At 46.6% G+C, this 26,521-nt stretch overlaps 1 long non-coding RNA gene across 1 annotated transcript in view; it reads right to left on the bottom strand.

Moving 5' to 3' along the window:
- Positions 1-20,571: 20,571 nt before the first annotated feature.
- LOC136373319 (uncharacterized) overlaps positions 20,572-26,521 on the bottom strand; it is a 573,809-nt gene continuing 567,859 nt past the window's right edge. The window contains exon 3 of the long non-coding RNA XR_010745629.1: positions 20,572-20,597. This is a non-coding gene — a long non-coding RNA (uncharacterized lncRNA). The remainder of the gene's footprint in view (positions 20,598-26,521) is intronic.

Genomic DNA, 26,521 nt, shown 5'->3' with positions numbered 1-26,521 from the left:
AAAAAGCTGATGTTACTTCCAATCCTCTTGAAGGGACCTCCAGTTTATATTTACAAGAAGTGAGCAACGAGTGCTATGACCAGGACTAGAGGGGCCCTACTTCCAGCCAGGTGGAGGAAAGGGGTAATCAGATCTATTGGACCATGTGGATCTGATGGCCTGGCACAACAGATCCACAAGAATATAAGACTTTAGTTGACACTGGTGCAAAATGTACCCTGATGCCATCAAGATATGTAGGGGCAGATTCCATCTCTATTTCTGTGGTGACAGGGGGATCCCAACAGCTGACTGTACTGGAAGCTGAAGTAAGCCTGAGTGGGAATGAATGGCAAACATTCCTCCTCCCCATATATGACTGGTCCAGAGGCCCTGTACATCCTTGGCAAAGATTATTTCAGGAGAGGTTATTTACAAGACCCAAAAAGGCATCACTGGGCTCTTGGGAGAGCTGCTGTGGACACAGAGGGAATTATTAGACAGCTGAACACCTTGCCTGGTCTCTCAGAGGACCCTTCTGCTGTGGGACTGCTGAGGGTCAAAGAACAACAGATACTGATTTCTACCACAACAGTGCATCATTGTCAATACTGTACCAACCAGAACTCTGTGATCCCCATCTATGAGAGGATTTGTGACCTGGAGAGCCAGGAAGTTGTCAGCAAGACTCACTCACCCTTTAATAGCCCTATATGGCCAGTGTGTAAATTCAATGAAGAGAGGAGACTGACAGTGAATTTATGTCAGGGTCCGCAAACATATGCGGGGAACCTGATGGTTCTTTTTAGGATCTCAGAGCACAAAAGACACAGCAGGGGACAACTCAATACAACAAAAATGCACCTTTATTTAGTGCCACCAAAATGCGATAGTGGGAGAGAAAATAGAGAATAGTAAGAAAGATAGAAAAGAGGGTAAGGGGATTATAGCCACCAACGTGGAGGGACGAGTCCTCGAGGCCGAGATGCCTATAGACACGAACTTCTCCAGTGGGGTGATCACAAAAGTGAGCAGGGGTCTCCAGGGTTTTATAAGTTGGTCAAGGCAGGGACCAAAGCGAGTCGCACAAAGCCAAAGCAGGAGACACCTCTGTTGAGGCAAAGCAAGGGGCCCAGAGCCAAAGCAGGAGCTGCCTGCATCAGGGTTGGGACAAAGGAGAGTCACAGGGCCAAAACCGGAGCCACCTGCGTCGAGGTTGGGTGCTCAGGGACAAACTGCACACTGTACATGCCGCACTCTGGTACGGGTGGACCAGTTTGGGCAAGTAGCCTTGGCTCAGTCCACTGTGACCAGTTCCATTGTTCTTGCACTCCGTTCTCATGGAGATGCATACCAGTCCTCTGAGACTTGGCAAACATTCCACCTCAGCCAGGCCAGGGCTCCTTTCAGAGTCTGGGGTCTCAGTCCTCAGTCATTGGAGACGGTCGTGAGGCATATCACATCCTTGGACAGACTCTGACACAGTGGACTATTGATGCCTTGGAGTAGCTACCTAAAACAGAGGCTAGACAAAATTAAGAGAATAAAAGCGGGTATTTCTTGAAAGCCTTCAATAGGTACACCTTGAGCAGTCAAAAGCCTTTGATAGGCTGCACCCAAGATAGATGATGGTCACAAGTTTTTCATATAGTTATAAGTTTAGTCCATTTACATATCAGGGGTTAATCCTCCAATTACAGTTTCCGGTAATGAAGTAGTTTATTCCAAGTTTCCCTACCCAATTCTCTGTTGTTTACATCTCTCGGGCCTGAGACAATGTGTCCTTGAGTTTCAGGCCTAGAGAGGAATTGTTTTGTCTGAATAAAATGGGACAACAGTAGCTGACAGGCTATAGAGTTTTAGAGTTATACACTGAAGCAGTACAGGATCTGAAAAATATAAAAGCTAAGTCCTAAGGCATTACTATCATCGCCTGAACAAAGTCACACTACTGCAGAGTGCTGCTGTGCTGGACATGCTGGAACTTCAGTATGAACTGGAGTACAAGGCATTGGAATCCAAATGGATTACTAATGCATTTTTCTCCATTCCTTTAGCAGCAAAGTGCAGGCCACAGTTTGCTTTCACCTGGAGGGACATCCTGTACACATGGAAGTGACTGCCCCAGGGGTAGAAACACAGTCTCACCGTTTGCCATTGTTATAGTTACAAATAAGGTGAGTGGAGTTTTAGTGCTTGATATTTGCTACCATCCACTTGTTAGGAAAATTAATCCACAAACGCCAGAGGTTTATGTCCAAAAAGGAGACAGAGGAGTTCTGTCACTTTATTTGAATAAAGGGAGAGGCCATGGGGCATTTCCCCTGGGGTCTCTCAACTTTTGGAGGACGCAGCCTCCTATTTTATCCTAATTTCTCGGCCGTATTTCCCTCTGTCTTTCCCCATTGGCTGAGGTACTTGAGAATTACAGACTTCCTAAAATTCCCCTTTAATGTATAACTCCCCTTTCAATTTTTAATTATTATGGATTTTATTAGTTTTCCCATTGTTTCTTTCATCTTTTAATATCCAATTTCATTTATCAGCAAACCTACAGTTTGTTTGTAAAGGCAAATATCTTCTTTTCCATTCATCAGTCAGTGGAATCCTTCCCATTGTTTCTTTTATCTCTCAGTGCTAGTTTTATCTACCAGCACACCCACTGCTTGTTTGCAAAGACAAGTCTGTCATTCCTCTCACACTCATGGTAGGGGATGTAGTTTTCGTCAGGAAAAAGCCGAGTGCCAGACCCCGGAAGCGGAGCATTTTTGCGTCACTCTCTCCAGCAGGAAGGTGTCAATGACAACCCGTGCAGACCCAGTTCTTGCCGCCACCACTGGTCCTATACCTGTCCCTTTGAGCCGGAGCTCCACAGTGATCCTGAAATACAGCACCAGTGCAGGAGGCTGCCAGTACCTTTCACTGCTTCAGAGCTGTTTTGCAATTCCAAGTCAATGCCTGTGAAAAGAATGGGCAAGGAGATGTCCTCCTTTTAATGCCTTTATTAAGATCAGCTCTAGGGGGGGCTTATGGTGTTGTGCACACCACCACTGCTCCTGAAGAACGACGCTGGGGAGGAGGTGTTCAGCCTTGCCGCAGGGCAGAGCTGGGCCTTCCTTCCTCGTGGGAATCCCTGGGTAAAACCTGGGAAGACACTGTTGGGCTCATAGCCTAGGGTTGTCTGTCTGTTTGAGTGCTGTTTAAGTTATGGTGACGAGGTGGAACCCAGCTCTGATTGGTGTGAGGTTCTCTATGGTTTTGCTGACCCAGAGTGGTTTTCTTAGTCCTTGGTTTTATGTTGGCTCGTTGTTTTTAGGGATTTTATATCTATTTCACTTCTTCTGGGGGCTAAGGTCCTTGGGAGTCTTCTTTATTTGTGTTATAATCATGGTGGAATCAATTCGTTCTTTTAGGAAAATTTTCTGTATAAAACATACACTATATCAAATGCCTCTGTCTCCTTGAAATAAAAGCATGGTGCAACTATGAGATTGTTATCCAGGAATAAGATAACCTCCATCTACAAAATAAAAGAAGGAGTTCCCTGAAGGAGAAGGGCCTTCTCCTGAGATAAGATGACTAACGACCCGGTGATCATCACCTGATTGGGACTTTATCTACAATCTGACCAGTGGGCATGTGTATACCAAGTTCCCTAAAATCTAATCAGAAGTATCAGCTCTGCCCGGAATCCCATTCATCAGACCAGCAGAGGAAAAGAAAAGAAATATGAATTTGAAAACATCTGCAGAGTGGACAATGGAATGAGGCAACTTTTGCTTCAAGCAAGAAAAACTGTATAAAAACTGGACTGTGTGTGGGCAAGACTTGTGAACGGGGAGGTGCATGGCTTTGCAGTCACACCTGAGGTTCACCCAGCATTTGATCCCGGGGTCCATGCTGTCTGACTGGGTTTGGCTTTTTCCGTAAAATTCTAATTCACAAAATTCTATTAATAAATTGGCAATTTTTTAATGAAATTGGACTCGTTATTTATAACAATTTGCATGCCAGGTGGTGTCATCAGTTGCTATGCAGCAGGGCAGGGGAGCAGCAGGGCAGGGACGGATGCTCGATGGGGAAGAATACAGTTCTAAAGAAAGGGGTTCTGAGGTATATAGCATTTTACAGGGAAAGCATTCCGGACAGGCGTTTGCAATTACAATTAGAGTAAGTTTGGTGTAAATGGTATTTAACAAAGACGACTTTTTAATAGGTACAAGATAACGAGATAACCGGTATTCAATTGAGAGAAGGCACTTTACAATAACAATACTTAACTGAATTTAGAAACCTGTATTTTATTTCTTAAACCTGGAGCAGCCTGCCACCATAGAGGGAGAAAAAGCCCGGAATTCCCCACTGCTAGCCCAAGCCACCGCCCAGGACTGATCCCGCACAGAGTGGAAGAAAAGCAGCAGTGCTGCAGGGGACCAACCCCCAGCACAGTGGAAGTTTTGTCCCTGTTTTCCAGGCTGGAGGGAGGTGAACAGTCACTGCAGGAGTACCCTCTCCTCCCCATCATCTTGTCTTTGTTCCCGAAAGGCCATGTGGCGTGGAATGTGGGAATGGCTGCCATCTTGTCTCTGTCCAGGGAAACTATGTGGAGCCAGCTGTGTGGGAACGACTGCCATCTTTTTTTTGTCTTAGGGAGCCAGGTGACATCTTTCAGTGGTAAAGGCCCTCTGTGGGTAAATTGTTCTTTCTTTTGTATAATCTTTTAACATTGTTGCATTTATTGCAATTTCTTCATTAATTTGTGACTCCAATTTACAATCTCTCCTAGTATGTCTTCCTCCACTGTCAAAGGGGGACAGTTTAAGTGGCCTTTATTTTCTCACTGAATGAATGGAATGATCCAGACTGCACTGGAAAAGGGTGAGGCTCCAGAAAACTTACAACACATTGATGACATAATTGTGTGTGGCAACACAGCTGTCCTAGGTTCAGCCAAGGACAGGGTTAACTTTTTGCAATACCTGGGAGGGGGTGTGTATTCCAGCTGGTAGATGGGGTCCACCGCTTGAGACCCAGAGAGCCACAGCCACCCCAAAAGATGTCTTGCTAGAAACAGCTCCTTGGGGGGTCAGGGCGCTCCTCAGCTGGCAGAGGGGCTTCTCAGCTGGCAGGCAGAGCAGTGATTTTTCAGCTCAGTGATTTCAGCTCTCAGTGATTTCAGCTCAGTGCTCTTAGCTCCTGCCCTTGTGAGTTGCCCCTCTTTTAGCCGGCCATGGCGAGAGAGAGAGAGGCCTCGTGTGGAATTCCCGCAGGTGGTACTTTATTGCAAGGGTACCAGCGAAAGGGTCCAGGGACGAGAAACCTCTGCCGACCAGAGGAAACCCAGGGTTTTTTATGGGACACCAGGGTGGGAAGAAAAGGGTACAGAACCAATCAATTGTAACAGATCTACATAAAATCCCGAGGGGGCTTGTGGGTCTCCGGACAGGTCGCCGTGACTAGAAGGTCTTTTGTCTTAAGGGCTCTGGGTGAAGTTGCGAAATTCTTTCTTAACTCCTCAGCTTGGCCCTCTCCAGGGCAAAGCAGCTGGGGCTCTGCCCACTCCCACAGGTGTGGCTGAGGGGGCGTGGCCAGGACCCTAATGTTTTTTGATACCACCTCATGTCATTGCCAGGGGCAGGGAAAAGGGAGTGTCTCTTGCTTCCAAGGAGAAGGATGTTCCTTTTGATGGGAGAAAATGTGGCAGGCACAATGGTCTGGTATTGTTTTATTTTATATGTTAATTGTTTATCTTATACCTTTTTTATTAATATTGTTTCTGTTACTGTTTGTTTTCTTATCTCATTGCTGTTTCCAGTAAATTGCTCTCATCTCAGCCTGTGGTCTTTGCCTTTTCTGCCTCCCGTTGGAGCGATGGGGGGGGAGTGGCTCATACCCTTTTTAGTGGGAATACTAAACCGGGGAGTACCATTCTGTGTGAACCCTAAAAATCCCCTCAGGGAAACTTCCAAGCTTTGCCCTGGAAAGATTTACCATAGAGTTCCCTGCCTAGGCTGAAACAGAGTTCCTTCATGGTGTCTTGCAGAACTACTGCCAGTCTACACTGGACTGCTTCCCCCATTGGCCACTTAACCCTGCCCTCCCCAATTGTTCATCCCTCATACCCCTCTATAGGTTGCCTTTCCCTTTATACCATCCCTGTGCCCTCAGATCATTGGCCACTGACCACATACTTAACCCCTGAGCAGCACATGGTCGGGGGCTTCTGTCCATGATCCCTTCAGCATGCTGAAATAAACCTTGCTGGAAAATATCATATAGGAGACCCTTTCCTGTCTTTCCTCCACTGACGCATGTATGTTTGCATGGACTTGAAATGGCTGTTCCTGTGGCCTGCTCTGAGTGGCTTCTGAAGGAGACACTTCGAGAAGGTAGCAGCATTTCACAATCCTGCCACAATGCTTCACCATTTCTCAACCAGGACAACAGCAGAGGAAGTTTTTGAGAAAAGGGAGAAGACAATCCCAATCCTCCTGAAGGTGTGTTTTGCCATAATGCAAAATAAGGTCAAGGAACCTGCCAAAGAAATTAATTTTTTAGGAATAAAATAGCAAGATGGGTGTAATAAATGATCAGACAATTTTATCAATAAAGCAATTTATTGAAAAATTGCCAAATGAAAGTACGAGAAAGCCACAAGCAAAGATCAGCACTGAGCCTGGGCTTGGTATTAGGTGAACTTCAGATTCGGCTTTTATCACACCGAATCTCCCCCGTTTATGAAGTCAGTCTTTGCAAGGTTAGTTTTTATACAGTTTTTCAACTGGATAGAGAGTTGTCTCATTCTTTTGTCCTTCTTGTCTTCGTTGCATAGTCATATTTCTTTTCCTCCTAGCTGTCGGTCCAATGAATAGTTTTCCAGGCAGAGATGGACACTTGATCGCATTTATGGGAACCAGGCATTGGGATGCACACCCAAGCCGATGTAGATAAGATGTTCAGCAGGTGTTGATCACTGGGTCATTGGCAGTCCCATCTTAGGAGGAGACCCATCTCCTTTTGGAGCCACCTTTCTTTCTGTTGCAAATGGATTGCTTCCCCTGTTCCCAGCAGAGGCAGCACGGTTCCCGAACACCTTTATTTCTTACATATGAATGATTTTATACCACATTTTACAATAAAACACGAATTAATCACACAAAATATATCACAATGGGAATCATCAGGTTCCAATGGGTGTGGTCAACAAAATAGCAGCTATGTCTCTGTTGCCTCAAGTTTGCCTGCTTTTCACTGTTTGCGCTTTGTTCTCACGCAGCTTCAAGTAAACTATATATATTTTTAGAAAATATCTATTGTTTACATCTTTCTCCTCTGGAAGGAGAAAGATGATTGATGGTGATGTTCACCAACGAGGTCGAAGAGGTGGCTACCTGTGTAGCCAATCTTGGCCTGCTTGTAAAACTGTATATATGGAGTCAGAGAAAATAAAGTAAAAAGCTTTCCTGCTTGACCTCCTGCTGCCTGATTCATTGTTTCGTGTCCCTAACAGCGACATGTCTCCACCGACCAGCAAGAAGGAAACACAGGCTTTCCTAGGCCCTGTGGGTTTTTGGGGATGCATATTCCAGAGTACAGTCATATTGTAAGCCCTTTCTATCATGTGACCTGGAAGAAGAATGATTTCAAGGGGGGTCCTGAACAATAAAAAGCTTTTGAACAAATTAAACAGGAGATTGCTCATGCAGTAGCCCTTGGGCCAGTCAGGACAGGCCAGGATGTGAAGAATATGCTCTGTACCACAGCTGGGGAGAATGGTCCTTCCTGGAGTCTGGCAGAAAGCACTAAGGGAGACTTGAGGATGACCCCTGGGGTTCTGGAATCAAGGATACAAAGGATCTGAGACCAGCTACATCCCAACTGAAAAAGAGATCCTAGCAGCTTATGAAGGGGTTTGAGCTGTTTCATAAGTGATTGGCACTGAAGCACAGCTTCTTTTGGCACCCTGACTGCCAGTGCTGGGCTGGATGATGAAAGGGAAAGTCTCTTCTACACATCATGTCATTGATGTCACATGGAGCTAGTAGATCACACTGATCACACAGCAAGCTCGAATAGGAAACCTCATTCTCCCAGGGATCTTGGAAGCCATCGTGAACTGGCCCAAAGGTGAAGACTTCAGACTGCCGTCAGAGGGGATGATATTTATGCCAGCTGGTGGATGGTGTCCGCCGCTTGGGACCCAGAGAGCCACAGCCACCCCAAAGGATGTCTCGCTAGAAACTGCTCCTCGGGGGGTCAGGGCGCTCCTCAGCTGGGTAGAGGGGCTTCTCAGCATCGGGCAGAGCAGTGATTTTTCAGCTCAGTGATTTCAGCTTTCAGTGATTTCAGCTCAGTGCTCTTAGCTCATGCCCTTGTGAGTTAGCCCCTCTTTTAGCCGGCTGTGGTGAGAGAGAGAGAGGTCTCGTATGGAATTTCCGCAGGTGGTACTTTATTGAGAGGGTACCAGCGAAAGGGATCCAGGGACGAGGAACCTCTGCCGACCAGAGGAAACTCAGGGGTTTTATGGGACACCAGGGTGAGAGGAAAAGGGTACAGAACCAATCAATTGTAACAGATCTACATAAAATCCCGAGGGGGCTTGTGGGTCTCCAGCCAGGTCACCGTAGCTAGGAGGTTTGTCTTTGTCTTAGGTGCTCTGGCTGAAGTTGCGAAATTCTTCCTTGACTCCTCAGCTTGGCTCCCTCCAGGGCAGAGCAGCCGGGGCTCCGCCCACCTCCACAACTCCTCCTTTTATATTTAGTAAAAAAGCCTCACCAGCCGTTCTTTTAAAGCAGCGTAGGAGGCATGAGAACATAAGCAATACGATAACAATCACAATGAAAATCCATAAAACACTTTTAACCAAGGAGGCCACCCACCCTGTCAATCCCCACTGTCCAAAGAGGTTGTCGATCCAGTCCAGAGACTTTTCTGTTTTTATGTCTTTTACTAATCCTTCTAGTTTCTGTATGTTCGCATGGATGGATGTTGAGTGTGAAGAAAGGTTGAAACAGCACATTCCTCCAAAGTCCTGGGATCCATGTCCATTGACAAGCAGCAGATAATCAATCGCTGCGCGGTTTTGGAGGGTTGCTTGTCTGGTGGTCTCCTCATCCTTTAAAAGATCACTTAAGGCAGCAGAAGTGGCATTGGCTTGCTTACTGAGCCAGCACCCCAGGTGATCTATATCACCAAGGGCTTTAAGCGCAGCTAACCAAGGGGTGAACACAGAAACTGCAACTCGCTCTACCCAGTGTATGTTGTAAATATGACTGTCACAGTTTGCATCATACTCTGAAAAGGATCTCTTTTGGCGTGTGGATACCTTTGATTTCCTCCAGTTATGTAGTAGTGTAATATTTGGAGTGAGAGTAGAAAGCTTTCCAAGGCTACAGGGACCCCCTTGGAGGCATGAGGGAATCCCAGCCCAAACTCTGTCACCACAGATAAAAAACATCCCTTTAGGTAGCACTTTGGGGTGGAGAGTGGACATAGAAAGCATGTGACTGGTATAGTTGCACCAATCATGGTTATTGTAAGCTTTATTAATTGGTGATATGTCTCTTCTGTAAGTGTTTTTTGCCTGGTCAATTCCTGGCCAGTGTTGATTTTTGTGTCTGAAATAGAACTTGATACAATATGTTGCCTTAGAGGACCCCAGCAGGTTTAATTCTTGGGGTTCATCTTTGGCATCTGGCAGAATTTTGGTCCACTCATCCCAAGTATCTACTGGGTTGGGTCTCTTACCTGTGGTGTGGAGGATTTCTGAGTTAGTGATGGGCCAGTCATCTGCTACAAAGGGAATTCCTACCAGACATGTGGAAAGTGGGTTATCTACGCTTCCCATAGACAGGCACAGATTGTCTTGTTGGAGTGTTTTTGCTAGGGTTACCCAAACGTTGTGGCTAGGCTGTGGGACGACCCAGCTGCAGGCATGAGGCAAGGTGGAGAGCATCCAGGCAGCGATGAGGACAGCATCAGCGCAGATAGATTTCATCTTTGAAACAGGGATGGGGCTTCTGAGAGGGAATATAAGCAAGAGTGATTAGCTTTGTGGTGAGAGGGGGAGGGAGGTTTGGCAGGGGTTGAGGGAAGGGAATAATTTGGGGTGACAAAAAGGGGTGTTAAACACATAAACAGGATCAACTTTTGGTCAGACTATTTTTGGCCTATGGCTTGGGTTTTTATTTCTGGTCATCTTGCTCGGCTCTGTCTCGTCTGCTGTCGGGTGACGGGACGGTTTCTTTTCTGGTCTGGGGTCATCCGGCGACGTCTCCTTCTCCAAGCCGAGCTGGTCTGGTTCTGAGGAGGTTTTGTGATTGACTCGGGAGGATTTTTGTCTGTGTTTGTGGGAGCATTATTAGCAGGGCTCAGGTATGGTTTAATGTTCTTTCCTGGAAACCATTTTGGGCCAGATGGCAGTTGGACACAGGCATAGCCTCTCCCCCAGGTAATCAATTTGAAAGGGCCCGAGATCTGGTGTGTTTCAGGATCCTTTACCAGCACTGGTGGTTTTTCTGTGAGCTTAGCTTGGGATGAATTTGAGAAGTGGCGGAGTATTGGAGGGTCAGGCTCTGATGATGTACAGTTTAGGAAGTTGAGGACATAGAGAGCCTTACAGAGTCTTTCTACGGGCGACAGAATTTCTGTGTCTCTCCGCTGCTGGTGGAGAGTTCTTTTGAGGGTTTGGTGAGTCCTTTCAATGATGACTTGCCCTGTGGGGTTGCTGGGTATACCTCTCTTGTGTCTTACCCCCCATTGATTGAAGAAATCTTTCAGCTTTCGGGAGGCATAGGCTGGGCCATTATCTGTCTTGATTTCTTTGGGGACTCCCAGGGTGGAGAATGCCAAGAGAAAGTGTTTGATGGTGTGGGTGGCATTTTCTCCCGCATGAGCCGATGCAAACACTGCTCCAGAAAATGTGTCAACTGACACATGCACATATTTGGATCTCCCAAAGGATGGGAAGTGGGTCACATCAGTTTGCCACAGTTGGCAGCTGTTCGTCCACGGGGATTAACTCCAGTACCCATAGATGGTATTTGGTAGTTTTGGCAGTTTGGGCATGTTGCGACGATGGCTCTTGCTTGATCTTTCGAGAGCTTGAACATCCTGATGAGGGCAGGTACATTTTGGTGATAGAACGTGTGTGACAGTTTTGCCTGGGCAAAGATGTCAGGGACATTTGCAATCTCTGCTGGCATGGCCAGCGCATCTGCTCTCCTGTTCCCTTCTGCAATGGGACCAGGAAGGTCAGTGTGCGATCTTACGTGCATGATATGGTAAGGCTGTTTTCTGTGGGAGATTAAATGAATGAGTGTAGAAATTAATTGGTATAATTTTGGATTAGGGACTTCTTTGAGGAGAGCATGTTCAGCTCTCATAGCTATGCCGGCAACATAGGCTGAATCTGTGACTAAATTTAAAGGTTCATTTTTGAATTTCTCAAAGGTTCTGACAACAGCAGCTAGTTCTGCGATTTGTGGAGATCCATCCACTCTTTGGATGTCTGACTCCCATTCTCGAGTCTTTGGGTTCTCCCAAGTCATTACTGATTTGTGGGATGATCCAGAGCCATCTGTGAAGACAGTTATGGCTTCCAAGGGTGACCGGCTCTGTACTAATTTTGGGGTCAGATGGAAGGCTACATCACGGTTGAAAAGTCTGTGTTTTGGCATGTGAATGGAAATTCTTCCTGTGTAGCTATCTAGGGCGAACTGGAGGCTCTCATTGGTCTGAAGCAAATCCTCTAGATTTCCAGCAGTTAATGGCAAGTATATGCATGCGAACTCACACCCTGCAAGTGAACGGATGCGAGTCCTGGCCTTTTTTATTAAATATGCTATTATTTCTTGGAAGGTGGTGATTGTCTTTGTGGGTTGGTTGTTTGTAAAGATCCATTCGAGTATCAGCAGAGGGTCTCTGAGTTGGGAGTCCCATTGGAAGATCAGTCCATGAAATCGAGGGGCTTTGCCCAAAACGGCAAACAGGAGAGGCAAGCTGGGCTCGACGCGATGGGCTTGACGTGAAGACAGGGCTTCCTGGACTCTGGCGATGGAGTCTCGGGCTTCTGGCGTGAGTGTGCAGGGAGAGTTCATGCTCTCATTGCCCCGGAGAAGATTGAAGAGGGGGGCGAGGTCTTCTGTTGTGACCCCCAGCAGGGGGCGTATCCAATTTATAGATCCACACAGGCTGTGCAAGTCCCTTAGAGTCTTTGGGTTGTCTCGGATGGTGAGTTGCTGGGGTACGATGGTCCTTTTGCGGATAAGGAGGCCGAGGTACGTCCATGGGCTAGTGTGCTGCACTTTGTCCTCACAAATCTCAAATCCTGCTGCTTCTATGGTTTCAATGGTCTTTTTAACAGCTTTGTCCAGGTAGGGTTTTTCTGCAGCACAGATTAGGATATTGTCCATATAGTGGTGGATTATTGCTTCTGGGAATAGGGTCCTGATGGGAGACAGGATGTGTGCAACGTACCCTTGGCGTATCGATGGCGATGCTTTCATTCCTTGTGGAAGGACCAGCCAGTGGTATCTCTTGAGCGGGGCTTGTCGGTTGAGAGATGGAACAGAGAAGGCAAACCGTGGAGCGTCCTGTGGGTGAAGCGGGATATGGAAAAAACAGTCCTTTATATCAATGATGGTAAGCATCCAATCTCGGGGCAGCATCGATGGTGAGGGTAGGCCGGGTTGGAGGGGTCCCATGTCTTCAATGAGTTCATTAATTTTGCGTAGATCTTGGAGTAATCTCCATTTGTCTGTGCCGGGCTTTTTTAGGACGAAAACGGACGAGTTCCAGGCACTGGTTGTCTCTGTGATATGTCCTTTGGCAAGTTGCTCCTCTACCAGGTTCTCTAGTGCGCGCAGTTTTTCTTTTGACAGGGGCCACTGCTCAGTCCAGGTCGGTGTATCACTCTTCCAGGTAAGCTGGGGAGTGGCTGGTGGCACGCTTCTCTCAGTGGCCCCAGTCAGAAAATCCTGGTTGGAGATTCGGATGGACGCCCCCCATTGGGATAGGAGGTCTCGGCCCCATAGGGTGATGGGGGCCCTTACCACGTAAGGCCGGGTGGTTGCCATCTTGCCCTCGGGTCCTTTGATGACAACATTGTGTTTGCTTCTCATGGAAACAGCAGCTCCACCAATCCCCGAGATCACACCTGCCACTGGCTCCAGTTCCCAGTTGTCTGGCCACTCAGAGCGGGCCAGGATGCTAATGTCTGCACCTGTGTCGAGCAGACCTGGTCGGTGGACTCTCTCTCCTTTGCAGAACAAGGTACACTCGATGATTGGCCTATTTGGGCCCACAATCTGTGCCCACATCACTGTCGGGTTGAGTGGGAGCTGTTCCGGGTGGTTCTGTGGAAGCAGGAATGCTTGTGCTATCGGTGTTCCCTGTGAAAGAAAAAAGGGAGGGTCCGTGCAGCAAAGCTGAACAAGAATTTCTTGTCCAGGAAGCACAGTTTGTATTTCCGGCAGTACAGAAATTTGCTCTGGGCCTCGGAAGGTGTCAGTCAGGATAAGGATGTCCGACGGGCCTCCTGGGGGTCCGTATTTTCCTGTGGGGATACGATAAAAACATTTCTCGACAAGGTTAATAGACAGCGATGTTACCAACTGGCGACGTGTTCCCATCTGTGAGGCTCCGTATGTTGGGTCCTTCTCATGTGTTCTGGGATCCCCTGGGAAGGTGTGCCACGATGTCTCCACTCTCTCGGCTCTTGGGTGGGATGGTGTGGCCTTTGATTTGTTGTTCGGACGCGGGGCCTGACCGCGCCCTGCTGGGAGTTTCCCGGATGCTGCTGGTACTGCTGGGGTCTCTGGTACCTCTGGATGTGACGGTCCTGGATGGGTGATTTCTCAGGACACGTCTTGATAAAATGTCCGAGTTCTCCACACAGGAAACAACGGGAATTCTCCTTCGACAGTGCTACTGCAAACGCACCAGAAACTCCATCTACAATACCTTTGACAACTGCCTGGGTCATGTTGTTCTCTGTGGATGCGTAGCGTGTGCAGCTTTCAACCATCTGTTCAATAGTTGGTTCAGTATCTAAGGGCAAAGCTCTTAAAATAGTTTTACATTGTTCATTTGCATTAGTCATAGCAAGTTTTGTTAAAAGTTCTTTTCGCCCCTCTGGGCTTTCTATCTGTTTTTCCAGGCTTAATTTAAGTCTGTCTATAAATTGGACAAAGCTTTCATTTACTGCCTGCTTGATATTAGAAAAATGTTGTGTAGGAACAGAGTCATCAGGTGTGAGGAGCAGTGATGTCTTTGCAGCATTAGCTATGTCTTGTAGAGCTGCTTCAGGCAGCGTGTTTGCTTGTTCTAGGGGCTTTTGGAGGTCACCTTCTCCAGCAAGTTGCTGAATTGTTAGGTTCCTCTGATTTGGATCATTATGATAGGTGTCTGATAATGTTTTTAATTGTTTTTTCCACCGTCTTTCCCATAACATGTATTCAGTAGGGGTAAGAAGGCAGTTGATAATATTTTTAATATCATGTGGTACAAATGTGTAAGCAGAGAAGGTAGCATCCAGCAGATTTTTAAAAAAGTGAGAACTTCTACCATGTTCTTTTGCTGCTGTACAGAGTTCTTTGAGTTCCTTGTAAGGGATAGGGTCCCATGTCTTTATGTGTGAAGAGCCTCCTCTTTTGCCTTTTCCTAATATGACTGGGAAAGCTGTGATGTTTTGGGCTATCTCACAGTCCCCTGCTTGTGTTGCTTGCCTCCGTGTCTGTACCCAATGGTCATCTGAATCAGAGTCCCAATCTGATGGGGTGCTATCAGAGGATGAATATGCTGTAGCAGGGACTTTTGCACGGCGAATTCGGGATGCCGGCTTTTCGTTGGGCAGGGGAGGCGGGGTGGGGGGAGAGGGGTGTCTGAGGGGATGGGAAGGGAGGGGGTCGCGGCGGTGGGGGGGGTCCGTGTGACAGCAGCATGTAGAATGTTGAGTGGGGTGGGGGGGAAAGGGATGGCAGCAGCGATCTGCGGCGCCCGTCAATTTTGCGGTGGGAGTCAGGGGAAGGGTGGGAGAGAGGTGGCAGGAGCCGTCTGCAGGACCCGGGATGTCCGGGCCGGGGGGGGGCGCGCAGCACGGGACCGCGGAGGGAGCATGCACACGCGGCTGCGGCTGCTCGGCCGCGCGGGAGGTGTGAGCGGCGGGGGACGGCAGGATCGAGGGTGGTTGCGGGGCAGCGCTGGGGGGCGGCGTGGGTGCCGCGCTCGGGGTCTGTGCGGACGGCGGCGGAGCCGGCGGGCCGGTCTGCGCGGGGGAGGTGCCTGTGGCTGGCACCGCCGGAGCCGCGGGGTGGGCGGAGAGCGGAGGGGCGCTGGGGGCGGGGTGGATCGGCGCCGGCGCGAGGGGGGGCGTGGCGGCGGCGGGCAGCGGGGGCGGGAGGGGCGGGGTACACACGGTGTCAGGGCTGGGGGGCGGGGTCGGGGCTGCCGGCTCGGGCGCAGGGGCGGGGCGGAGCGCGTCCGTCGGCCGCGCTGCCGAGGCGGGGGGCGGGGGGGGGGGAGGAGGCGCGGATTCTTCGGTAATCGCCGGGTCATTAGCATGTGAATAGGCTGGGGGATAGAGTGGTTAGAGTGGCCGCGGCTCGGGAGAAGGCAAACCGGTTTTGCCAGTGGGGGCGGGAGAAAAGGAGACGCGGTTTTTTTTTGTTTTCTACAGTTTTAGCAATATTGTGAAAGACAGGATAAAAGCAAGCAACAGAGAAGTCCCCCGCAGTTTGCGTGTTATAAAGCTTTTTCCCGACTTCATCCCAGAAGAAGTTAGAGGATAGAGAATCAATCGTTATATCAGGAAAGTTTTGTTTTAGCCAGGTAGTGAAACGTTTGAGGTTTTGATTTGTTAAAAAAATATGGATATTGATCTAATACCAATATCCAACTACGACGGACAAAGACTCTCTAACGGTTTGAAGTTAGAAAGTGTATGTTTATTACGACGCCGGGCAGCGTGAGGGATAGCTCCCAAATACACATGCGCAATTTACAGATGGTCACAGGGTCTTTTTATGTACAAAAGTGTTGAATACCCAAAACACAAATGCATATTCATGACTCTGGTCCATCCCATTCCCCGCTTCGTATGGTAATTAGCCAAAAAGCAATTAAGCATGCGTAGTTTGTTCTTTGAAATGGGTCGGTGGTCCTTTTTAGGGGGTGGGGTCTCAAAATGATGAAGTAAGATGCATCTTCCTCGCTTTGCCTTTTTAACCTTTTAGTGTTGGTGACACCTGGATCCTGTTTTCTCAAGACTATCTGATTTATGATCACATAGTGTTCTTGGAGTCTATTGATTAAGTTGACAGGTCTCCTGATTTATCGGTTCCTTAAATCCGGCTTATGTTAAAAAAAGGAAGTTTACCTCAGCAATGTCTAGTTAGTAAAAGGGGAGTCTACGCGCTAAAGTCTTTTATTCTTCAAAATGTAAAGGGAAGTCTACGTCAGCAAGTCCACGTCTAATTCTTTAACTAAAGTCCTTAATTCTTTAAAATTAATATCTCATTCCCCACTTCTTCTTTAAAGTGAGTAAATTCTTTTACTCAATATAGAGAGTCTTCTTCATCTATCCAAGCCGCACAGCTGGTGTCTCTCAAGACTAAGCCATATGCTTTTGATAGTGAGGTTAAGGCTGCTACTTGTCGTAGCATCCTCCAATTCCAAACAAGTATTGCAACAGATAAAATTAAACTTATACTAACTAAAATAAGCAACACAACTATGGGGTGGACTAAGGTGTTTAGTATACCAGTTGCTGTTGGAGACCACCCAAAAAGAACATCCCACCAATGATGAGACAAATGTTCTTCAAACCTTTTAAAAACTCCTTTGATGGTCTCTGTATCATGGTGAATTGTAAATAATGTCTTTTTGCCCCCTTCTCTAATTTCCTTTACGATTTCTCTCAGTTCAGGGTGTTTCATCAATTGAGCAACTAGAGTCAAATTCATCCCTGTGGGCACAGGCAGTATCTTCTGTACAGTATTGTTGTGATACTACAGGTGCTCGATAGGAAAAATCACATCCCTTAATTCTGACAAAATTGCAAACACACAAATTGAATTTGGTCTCCTTTACAATTTGGCTGGCTATTCTTAAGATGAGGCACGCTGTCCTTAGACAGACCCAACCTTGTCCTGTATATACCAGTGAAGTTTTCTGTTCGCCTGGATGCGTTTCAAAGTGACAAATATTTTGATCTGTATCTAAGCAAGTGTCTTTGACACCTTCCTCGCAGTGCAGGGCTCTAGATTAACAGTTTGCCATTTTCCTTCAATTTCTCGTGCCCACATCCTGTGCTCAGAAAGGTACAATACAGTTCCCTCATGGTTTAATCCTAAGGGGACTATTGGATGTATCAGGTCCACTGAGGCATCATGTGTGGTTATTGCACACCCCTCTATTTTGAGCCTAAACTGTGGACATTGACTCAAGCATTTGTCACAACATTCAGGACTAATGCGGATGGATCTCATGGGTGGGTGGTAAGCCTTGTGGAACCCATCCTGTACGAATGCATATTTACATCCCCAAACATTTCTTCCTTCCCACAAGCTTGCATTCGTGACTTTTAGCATCTTATTTAGAGCCTTACGAGAGTAAGCATCATAAGCTCTCCCTTGACACCTATTTATCTCGGTCACATTGTACCTGCGAGGTACTGCATTGACTCTCATTATGGTTAAGGGAATTACTGCAATAATTACAACTTTCCACATAATGTCCATACTGTCAATACATCTATTTGTGATTCCGAGTGAACTTCAGCTTCAGTTCATTATCGCCTGGTGTGATTTTCTAGATTCCTTCTGGGGCTTTCTTCACTCAGGAGTGATGGATCCAGGCCTTCTGTTCCTTGACCTTGATTGCAGTGAAGGTAGTAAGAAGCACCTGGAATGGTCCTTCCCACTGTGGTTCCAAGGTCTTTTCTGCAAAAGACTTAATATATACATAATCCCCAGGTTGTATATCATGTACTGGCCCATGTAATTCCCTGTTTTGAGCTCCAGACACGTTTCTCAATTTCTCTGAGTTGTCTATTTAGTGCCCCTACTTGCATGGGTGTTGTTCCTTCTTGAACTGCATATGGCCTTCCATATAATATTTCAAAAGGGCTCAGTTTCTCTTTTGCCCTTGGTTTTGTCCAAATTCGCAATAATGCCAATGGGAGAGCCTGGGGCCAGGGCAAATTTGCTTCTTGCCCCAGTCTCACTATTTGTTCAAGTGGTTCATTTTTCCACTTGGCCACTAGATTGAGGGTGATATGGGGTGAAATACAGTGTGGTCCTCTATCTGAGGATATGGTGGCTGGAACTCCAAAACGAGGTATTATTTCTTGCAACAGTGCTTTGGTTACCTCTCGGGCCTTAGCTCTTTTAGCAGGAAAGGCTTCTGGCCATCCTGAAAAAGTATCAGTTAACACCAATAGGTAACGATATCCTCCCCTCCTGGGCAGCTCTGTAAAGTCAATTTGCCATTGTTGCCCAGGTCCACAGCCTTTCCCAATTTGTCCCACTTTAGGCTTTGGGGTGTTTTTGGGATTAGTTCGGAGGCAAAGACTACACTGACAAGTTACTTGCCCCAGTGTGTTTTCTTATGTTCCCTCTGTACTAATGACCACAACAAATAGGAGGGTACTACAAGTTTTCCTTCTTTTGTCACAGCCCATCCCTCCTGGTTATAACTTGCCTTTTCTGCCTTAATAAGTCTCTTATCCTTTTTGTTGTATATTGGCTTACCTTCAATAGAAATCATCAGTTATCTTACTTTTTGCTGCTTCTTTTGCCTCTCTATCCGCCAGCATGTTCCCCTCTTCCAACTCCGAGCTCACTTTCTGGTGTGCCTTGATGTGCACGATGGCTACCTTTTCAGGCAGTTGCACTGCATCTAACAGTCTCAATTTTTCTTGTGCGTGTTTAATGCTCTTTCCTTGTGAGTTTAACAGTCCTCTCTTTTTCCAAATGGCTCCATGTGCATGAACTACTCCAAATGCATACCTTGAGTCCGTATAGATGTTAATTCTTTTTCCTTTTTGCAAGCTCCAGAGCTCAAATTAAGGCAATTATCTCAGCCTTCTGTGCAGAGGTATTTGTTGGTAATGGTTTGGACTCTATTACCTTTCTGCTTGTGGCAACTGCATACCCAGCATGTCTCTTTCCACTGATGACATAGCTGCTCCCATCAGTCATTTTCAAGCGGGGTATCTTTCAGATCCAGGCGACTGGAGTAGGTGGCTTCAATGGTCTCCAGGCAATCATGGATCACTGGTTCTCCCATACTGCCGCTGAGGAAGGAAGCTGGGTTCACAATGTTAGTTACCACAATCTCAACATCATCTTGTTCCACCAGTATAGCTTGGTACTTCAGGAATCTCTGTGGGGAGAGCCAGTGCCCCCCCTTTCGTTTCCAGGACTGTAGACACTGTGTGAGACACTAGCACATCTTCTGACCCAGGGTGAACTTGCGTGCCTCTTGGATGTTCACTGCCACTGCTGCGACGGCTCTGAGATACCCTGGCCACCCCTTAGCTGCCGTATCCAGCTGTTTAGAGGCGTAGGCAACTACCCTTCGATATGGACCCAGATTTTGTGCTAGTATCCCTAAAGCAATCCCTTGCTTCTCATGAGAAAACAAAAAGAATGGCCTACTCACATCTGGAAGTCCCAAGGCTGGTGCTGACATGAGGGCCTTCTTTAGCTGGTTTTGTCCATTGAAGATCTCTGCTTCCTTCCGTGATCAAGGCATACAGAGGTTTAACAAATAATCCATAATTATCCTGTCATACCTGAAAAGGTTCTCAGTTCCTTCACTGTCTGAGGCTTTGGGGTCTGGCATATTGCCTCTTTGCGATCTTGCCGTAGGGTTCTTTGTCCAGCACTCACTTCATAGCCCAGGTCACTATTTGGGCTTTCTTTTGAGATACTCGATACCCCTGCAGGCCTAAAAAGTTTAGGAGGCTTACCGTCCAGTCCATGCATGTTTCCTGGGTCTGGGCGGCTATTAGGAGGTCATCCACATACTGGAGCAACTGTCCTTCTCCTGGTGGAGGTACCCAAGACTCTAAGTCGTTTGCAAGCTGCTCCCCAAATATAGTGGGTGAATTCTTGTACCCCTGGGGAAGCACACACCATGTGAGCTGGTTCTTCCGTCCCGTTTTGGGGTTCTCCCACTCAAATGCAAAGATTTTCTGGCTGGCTTCATGGAGAGGGAGGCAAAAGAAAGCATCCTTCAAATCTAAAATGGTAAACCAGGTTAGTTTGGGAGTTAAACAATTTAACAAGGTATAAGGATTAGCAACTACTGGATACAAGTTTAAAGTTATCTTGTTAACAGCCCTTAAGTCCTGTACTAGCCTGTATGAGCAGTGGGGCTTCTTCACTGGCAGGAGAGGAGTGTTAAAATCAGAAAGTTCTCAATAATTGGACTAATCCCTTCTCTACCTTACTGGTAGTGCATTCTTTGCCCTGCCTGGTATGTCAGAAGCCCACACTCCAGGAAACACTTTATACTTTTTTTTTTTTTTTTTTTTTTTTTTTTTTTACTTTACCTCCAAAATAATTTCCCCATTCTTATTTTTTTTTTTTTTTTTTTTTTTTTTTTTTTTTTACCTCCACCTGCTCTAGCAGTTTTGTGCTCAAAAGTGCAGATGGAGCTTTAGGCATATATAAAAATTGAAGAATTTTTTATTATTTCCCAATTTATTCTCCAGTGATTCACAAAAGTAACCTCTTTCAGATTGGCCAGTCGCTCCTTTTACCATAACATAGTCATTGGTTACAGGTATTAGGACCTTATTTAGCACTGAAAATGTTGCCCTGCTGTCTATTAAGAATTAAACTCTTCAGGCCTCATCCAGTAAATCTTCTAGATTCCGACTGTCTGGACCCTGGATCTTCTGGAGTTTCCACCTGATGTCTCTTGTAGACTGTCCTAAAAATAAATTTATTAATTGCTGTGTCCCTTCATTAGATCCAGGATCCAGGGTGGTGTGTCGGCGCATCGCATCTTGCAGGTGATCTAGAAATCCACAAGGTGTTTGGGAGGGGCCTTGTTTGACAGCATATAGTGCTGACCAAATTATGGTTTTGAAGATTGCTCTTTTTAGCCCTTCTACTATCAATTTTTGGTATGTTTTTAATTGTCCCAACCCCTCATCATTATTAGGATCCCAGCCTGGGTCTTTAGCCACTTTCAAAACTAATTGCTTTTCAGTTTCTGTTAAGGCATCAAGCAGCAATTGGAGGTCTGCCCAATCAGGTAAATGCTGCTTAATTATAAACTTCATTTTCTTAGCAACCCCTATTGGATCACTTCGATAACCCTTATCACTCTTTCCCAGATCTCTAAATCAATTGAGGAAAAGGGAACTTTAATCAGTTTTGTTTCTCCATCAGAGGTCATTGCTTATCTGCTTGTATGTATGCTTGTATGACCCCTGTGGTTTGTTTTCGGGCCCTGGATGCTATAGGCCCTTGTGGGGGAAGTTTGGGGGCTGACAGGGGAAGTTCAGGTTCATCCCACTCACTGTCACTGCTAGGCAGTGGTGGGTATGGTTCAGGAGTGGGTGGAGAAATCCCTGCCTTAGTTGCTGTCCTTCCAAGGGAAGATGAAGTCTGCATTTCCCCCCACCCTCCCCCTTTCCTGTCTCTTTGGAGGTGGTTTAAGTATGTCTTCTGTCTCCTGTTCTAAAGCCTCTACTTGATATACCTTGTCAGGATGTGTGCACCTCTGATTTATAGAGCAGGTGCTGCAGCAACGTTTGGGCTTCCCTTTAGTAGCTTTATTGTCCTTTTCAAGGGCCAGTACTAAAGGATCAGATAGAGGCTTAATTCCACAATGCCTTTGCTACTCAGGGTGATCTCGAAGGCTGAAAAACATATCTGCATAAGTCATTTCTGACCACCTTTGTTCCTGCCGGAGGAAAAGCATTAACTGTAATAGTGTCTCATAGTCCAATGTACCATTTGCTGGCCACTTCACTCCCTCATCAAGTTTATAGAGTGGCCACCACTGTGTACATAACTTGACCAGCTCCCTCCTGGTTTCTGTACCATCACAACCCACCAGCTCTTTCCAGTGTGTTAAAATGCACCCCAAAGGGCTTCCTCTGGCAATCTCTTTGCTTTCATTTGCTCCCATATTCAGGATCCTATTTTTCCCAATGCCGTTTGACACACAAAAAGGAAAAAAAGAAAAAAATAACAGAGAAAAAAAAATTCCTCTTAAAAAAACCCACTACACAATCAGCCAGGCGCTTGACCCCAAATTGCTGGTTATTAATCACTTATTAAACCGGGTCTTCTGTTATGCCTTGCCTTGGGTATATTACTACTAAAATAATTAAAATTAACAAATGTGAACTTTGCAGAGTATCAACCGAGTTCTCGCAGGAATCCAACAATTCTACTAAAATCCCGGCCACCTCGGCTGGCACTGGGCTTTCCGTTCTCTGCACACAATCAAAAGCTGCTAGACCGGGTTTCCCTTTTCTGCAGGGACCTGGCTTCAAACACCAACAGTTTTAGGCTCACAAAAGAAACAGCCGGGGTCCCTTGCGCCCCTAAACACATTGAACCAAAAAAATTCAACAAGGTCTCGCCAAAATTCCCACAGATTTCAGCCGGGACGTGGCACAGACCCTTCCGCAGGAAAGCGGGGAGGGGACCTTGATCTTACACTGCTTTTCTGCTCCTCTGTGGCTGAGGACTAAGCCACCAGTACTTTAAGATACTACCACACACTGGCAACTGCAAACCTCACAAACAGATAAGAATATTTCTTTTTAACTAAAACATCTACTCGCCAAAACCTCTCCGCGTCTTACATAGAGCTAAGGGACGTGGCTTGAGGTTGCGTAAGCCTAGATTCCTCTGCGGTTACCGGGAAACAAATCACCCCCAATCACCGCGGCTGTGTCGGGCATTCACTTTGAAAAGGAAAACCCCTTACCCTTGCTTTTTTTGTTTGTTTGTTTGTTTGTTTTTCCTTTTTTTCCTTTTGTTTTAAACAATTTGTTCACCCACAGATGTTTTTCTACTAAACAACACACTGATTCAAATTACAGATACACTTCAATCACGACATAAACTTGCAAAACTTCCAAAAACACTCACAAAGGTTAGTAACACGGAGCAAAGTCACACAAACCAAAACGCGTACTACACAAGCTTTTACAAACCACAACACATACGGTACACAAATGATTCTTTTCCTCACCAAAACGCACACAATCACCAAACCACAGGACCACCACACACACACCTTCGGCGCGGGACCACGACCCAAGACGGCACCTTCCGTGCCCCAAAACTCGGGCCGGCCTTTCAGATTATGGATCACCAAGGCGCACCTTTAAACTACAAGCCGAGATCGGAGCCACCACTGCTCCCCAAACCAACAAAACCTGCAGCCCTGGGGCCGCTGCTGCCCTCCCCTCTACGGGAGGGAGCTACAAGTTACCAGCTCTACCTGGAACACAACCAACCATTTACAAGACTCCGCGGAGTTTCCAAAACCCAGTCAGGCTTCTGCTTTGCATAAGACGTCTCTTATGACTTATAAGCCGCCTCTATTCCAAGGTACCTGTTCCCAATATTTTAAACATACCTTTTGTCCGTAGTTCCAGCAGGCTCTGGTCTTTCCCCGGGAGTGTCAGCGGGGCCGCGGGAGCCCTCTTCCCAGGAAATTCTGGGCGGGCGCCCTGAGGGGTCCCAGACCCCGATGGCCCCCTCGGCCAGAGAGAGCAGTGTCCTGCCGCGGTCGCCAAAATGATTTGTTAAAAAAATATGGATATTGATCTAATACCAATATCCAACTACGACGGACAAAGACTCTCAAACAGTTTGAAGTTAGAAAGTGTATGTTTATTACGACGCCGGGCAGCGTGAGGGATAGCTCCCAAATACACACGCGCAATTTACAGATGATCACAGGGTCTTTTTATGTACAAAAGTGTTGAATACCCAAAACACAAATGCATATTCATGACTCTGGTCCATCCCATTCCCCGCTTCGTATGGTAATTAGCCAAAAGCAATTAAGCATGCGTAGTTTGTTCTTTGAAATGGGTCGGTGGTCCTTTTTAGGGGGTGGGGTCTCAAAATGATGAAGTAAGATGCATCTTCCTCGCTTTGCCTTTTTAACCTTTTAGTGTTGGTGACACCTGGATCCTGTTTTCTCAAGACTATCTGATTTATGATCACATAGTGTTCTTGGAGTCTATTGATTAAGTTGACAGGTCTCCTGATTTATCGGTTCCTTAAATCCGGCTTATGTTAAAAAAAGGAAGTTTACCTCAGCAATGTCTAGTTAGTAAAAGGGGAGTCTACGTGCTAAAGTCTTTTATTCTTCAAAATGTAAAGGGAAGTCTACGTCAGCAAGTCCACGTCTAATTCTTTAACTAAAGTCCTTAATTCTTTAAAATTAATATCTCAGTTTTTTCTTGGAAGTTTTTTCTTAGATAGATTTTCAAGAAGGGTATTTTTAAGGACAGGATATATATCTCTCTCGGGGGGGTGTTCTAACAAGCTTGTTCCCCATGCTATAAGGTTTCTATGCCCCACGCAGCAGAAAAAAAGAGGAAAAAAAAGAAAAAAAAACAGAAAAGAGATGCGAAAGATGAGAAGCGCTTATACTTACCTAGAGGCTGGTCCAAATTGTCTAACTGCGTGGTTACCGGCCTAAATTCGCTCCTCAGGGTTGGTGGACGATCGAGGGTCGCGAAATTTCCTGGTTAGGATCGGTACTAGAACGTAGCGAAGGCTTGTCCAGGAGGTAGCACTCGAATCAGCTGTTTTCAGCCCTCAAAGGGGCGCAGCTTTTCCACTGGAATGCCGGGGGTCCAGAATCCAGAGGCGGTTCGGGCGCCAGATATCCCAGCTGGTGGATGGGGTCCGCCGCTTGGGACCCAGAGAGCCACAGCCACCCCAAAGGATGTCTCGCTAGAAACTGCTCCTCGGGGGGTCAGGGCGCTCCTCAGCTGGGTAGAGGGGCTTCTCAGCATCGGGCAGAGCAGTGATTTTTCAGCTCAGTGATTTCAGCTTTCAGTGATTTCAGCTCAGTGCTCTTAGCTCATGCCCTTGTGAGTTAGCCCCTCTTTTAGCCGGTCGTGGTGAGAGAGAGAGAGAGGTCTCGTATGGAATTTCCACAGGTGGTACTTTATTGAGAGGGTACCAGCGAAAGGGATCCAGGGACGAGGAACCTCTGCTGACCAGAGGAAACTCAGGGGTTTTTATGGGACACCAGGGTGGGAGGAAAAGGGTACAGAACCAATCAATTGTAACAGATCTACATAAAATCCCGAGGGGGCTTGTGGGTCTCCAGCCAGGTCGCCGTGGCTAGGAGGTTTGCCTTTGTCTTAGGTGCTCTGGCTGAAGTTGCGAAATTCTTCCTTGACTCCTCAGCTTGGCTCCCTCCAGGGCAGAGCAGCCGGGGCTCCGCCCACCTCCACAGATATTGAAATTGGCCAGATGGAAACTTTCTAACACAGTTTTGAGTATTAGGAAACAGACATTCTTTATTACAGCATGCTGGTCACTCAAAGGACCCTTTCTCTAATCAAGTGCCCCAAGCATTGGGTAAACAGTTTTTATCATACACACCAATTACATATTCATTAACTATCCTCGCTTCCTTGACTTTATTTTACATAGTCACACCCCTTATCAGAAGTCCTGATATGGTTCTGTCCTGGGTTGAAGTGTAGGATGTGCCCAAAGTATGTATTCTATCACCATCTTCATGAGCTGTTGAAATCAGGTGGGGCAGTGTTTCCCTTGCCCCCTCCATCTAGGCTATCTTCTGTTAGTGGGCCCATCAATGCCTTGCTGCGTGACTCATAGGTAACTACCTCTGGGAGCTCTCTCTGTTTAATGGACAATCAAGGACCCACTTAATGATTCATAGAATTATATCAGCCCATTGTGAGATGCTTTGCCCAGGGAGAGCAGCCAAGCATTCCCACCATATAATCTGGGATTTGGTACAGCACAGGGAGCCCTTAATCACTGGATTCCTAGAGGATTAGAGCTACCAGACCTTTCTACGGGATCACTACTTCAACAAGACCATTTCATCTGGACTGCTACCACCACTCTAACTAACAGGGTGTCAAGTTGTATTCTGACTCTGTCAGGGGTCTTTTGTAATTTTATTTTATTTATTGATTTTTTTATTTTACCTTCTTTCTATTAAATTGTATTTCTGTCTTGGAGTCTTCACTGGTTTTGCTTTCAAACCAGCACAGGTTCTTTGGGGTCTGTCTTCAACATTCAGTGTCCTTTTTAGGTAATTGTTCCTTGACCCCTGCTTTTGAGTAAGAGCAATATCGTTGCTTTGCATAGCTTCTACTTTGTCAACCTTGCAGAGCTAAGCTGGCATCCTGCTTGTGTTTTGCATGACTTCTGTTTGCCTAAGTTGTATCCTTTATCTCCTTCTCCAAGTCTGTTCTGTTCTACTGTCCTTGATAAGAGTAAAGTGTTGTTCTGTTCTACTGTCCGTATCAAGTGAGTAAAATGCTGTTATTTTCTATTGT

The sequence above is a fragment of the Sylvia atricapilla genome, chromosome W (genome assembly GCF_009819655.1).
Source record: "Sylvia atricapilla isolate bSylAtr1 chromosome W, bSylAtr1.pri, whole genome shotgun sequence".
In the NCBI taxonomy this organism is placed as follows: Eukaryota; Metazoa; Chordata; class Aves; order Passeriformes; family Sylviidae; genus Sylvia; species Sylvia atricapilla.
This window is presented reverse-complemented; position numbering and strand designations above follow the sequence as displayed.